The following is a 2,540-nucleotide window of genomic DNA, read 5'->3' on the forward strand; positions in this document are numbered from 1 at the left end:
CGCCAGTCTGGTGCCCCTTTCTGGCGTTAAACGCCCATAATGGTGCCAGACTGGGCGTTAAACGCCCATCTGCTAGCCTCACTGGCGTTTAAACGCCAGTAAGTTCTCCTCCAGGGTGTGCTATTTTTCTTTTTGTTTTTCTTTCTATTTTTGCTTTTTCAATTGATTTTGTGACTTCTCATGATCATCAACCTACAGAAAACATAAAATAACAAAGGAAAATAGATAAATATAACATTGGGTTGCCTCCCAACAAGCGCTTCTTTAATGTCAGTAGCTTGACAGAGGGCTCTCATGGAGCCTCACAGATACTCAGAGCAATGTTGGAACCTCCCAACACCAAACTTAGAGTTTGAATGTGGGGGTTCAACACCAAACTTAGAAGTTGGTTGTGGCCTCCCAACACCAAACTTAGAGTTTGACTGTGGGGGCTCTGTTTGACTCTGTTTTGAGAGAAGCTCTTCATGCTTCCTCTCCATGGTGACAGAGGGATATCCTTGAGCCTTAAACACTAAGGATTCTTCATTCACTTGAATGATCAATTCTCCTCTGTCCACATCAATCACAGCCTTTGCTGTGGCTAGGAAGGGTCTGCCAAGGATGATGGATTCATCCATGCACTCCCTAGTCTTTAGGACTATGAAATCAGCAGGGATGTAATGGTTTCCAACTTTCACCAAAACATCCTCTACAAGTCCATGAGCTTGTTTTCTTGAATTGTCTGCAATCTTTAGTGAGATTCTTGCAGCTTGTGCCTCAAAGATCCCTAGCTTCTCCATTACAGAGAGAGGCATGAGGTTTACACTTGACCCTAAGTCACACAGAGCCTTCTTGAAGGTCATGGTGCCTATGGTGCAAGGTATTGAAAACTTCCCAGGATCTTGTTTCTTTTGAGGTAATTTCTGCCTAGACAAGTCATCCAGTTCTTTGGTGAGCAAAGGGGGTTCGTTCTCCCAAGTCTCATTACCAAATAACTTGTCATTTAGCTTCATGATTGCTCCAAGGTACTTGGCAACTTGCTCTTCAGTGACATACTCATCCTCTTCAGAGGAAGAATACTCATCAGAGCTCATGAATGGCAGAAGTAAGTCCAATGGAATCTCTATGGTCTCATTTTGAGCCTCAGATTCCCATGGTTCCTCATTAGGGAACTCATTGGAGGTCAGTGGACGTCCATTGAGGTCTTCCTCAGTGGCGTTCACTGCCTCTTCCTCCTCTCCAAATTCGGCCATGTTGATGGCCTTGCACTCTCCTTTTGGATTTTCTTCTGTATTGCTTGGAAGAGTACTAGGAGGGAGTTCAGTAATTTTCTTGCTCAGCTGTCCCACTTGTGCCTCCAAATTTCTAATGGAGGACCTTGTTTCAGTCATAAAACTTTGAGTGGTTTTGATTAGATTAGAGACCATGGTTGCTAAGTCAGAGTGGCTCTGCTTAGAATTCTCTGTCTGTTGCTGAGAAGATGATGGAAAAGGCTTGCCATTGCTAAACCTGTTTCTTCCACCATTATTATTGTTGAAACCTTGTTGAGGTCTCTGTTGATCCTTCCATGAGAGATTTGGGTGATTTCTCCATGAAGAATTATAGGTGTTTCCATAGGGTTCTCCCATGTAATTCACCTCTTCCATTGAAGGGTTCTCAGGATCATAAGCTTCTTCTTAAGATGAAGCATCCTTAGTACTGCTTGGTGCATTTTGCATTCCAGACAGACTTTGAGAAATCAAATTGACTTGCTGAGTCAATATTTTGTTCTGAGCCAGTATGGCATTCAGAGTATCAATCTCAAGAACTCCTTTCTTCTGATTTGTCCCATTGTTCACAGGATTCCTTTCAAAAGTATACATGAATTGGTTATTTGCAACCATTTCAATGAGCTCTTGAGCTTCTGTAGGCGTCTTCTTCAGATGAAGAGATCCTCCAGCAGAGCTATCCAGAGACATCTTGGACAGTTCAGACAGACCATCATAGAAAATACCTATGATGCTCCACTCAGAAAGCATATCAGAGGGACACTTTCTGATCAATTGTTTGTATCTTTCCCAAGCTTCATAGAGGGATTCTCCTTCCTTCTGTCTGAAGGTTTGGACTTCCACTCTAAGCTTACTCAATTTTTGAGGTGGAAAGAACTTTGCCAAGAAGGCATTGACTAGCTTTTCCCAAGAGTTCAGGCTGTCTTTAGGTTGTAAGTCCAACCATATTCTAGCTCTGTCTCTTACAGCAAAAGGGAATAGCATAAGTCTGTAGACCTCAGGGTCAACCCCATTAGTCTTGACAGTGTCACAGATTTGCAAGAATTCAGCCAAAAACTGATGAGGATCTTCCAATGGAAGTCCATGGAACTTGCAATTCTGTTGCATTAGAGAAACTAATTGAGGCTTAAGCTCAAAGTTGTTTGCTCCAATGGCAGGGATAGAGATGCTTCTCCCATAGAAGTCGGGAGTAGGTGCAGTAAAGTCACCCAGCACCTTCCTTGCATTGTTGGCATTGTTGTTATTTTCGGCTGCCATGGTTTCTTCTTCTTTGAAGATTTCTGTTAGGTCCTC

At 42.9% G+C, this 2,540-nt stretch overlaps 1 non-coding gene across 1 annotated transcript; it reads left to right on the forward strand.

Annotated features, from left to right (window-relative positions):
- Positions 1–1,991: 1,991 nt before the first annotated feature.
- Positions 1,992–2,099, forward strand: LOC130978097 (small nucleolar RNA R71). Its single transcript, XR_009085760.1, has one exon. It is a non-coding gene; the product is annotated as a small nucleolar RNA R71 (small nucleolar RNA).
- Positions 2,100–2,540: the final 441 nt, after the last annotated feature.

Source organism: Arachis stenosperma, chromosome 4 (genome assembly GCF_014773155.1).
Source record: "Arachis stenosperma cultivar V10309 chromosome 4, arast.V10309.gnm1.PFL2, whole genome shotgun sequence".
NCBI lineage: Eukaryota > Viridiplantae > Streptophyta > Magnoliopsida > Fabales > Fabaceae > Arachis > Arachis stenosperma.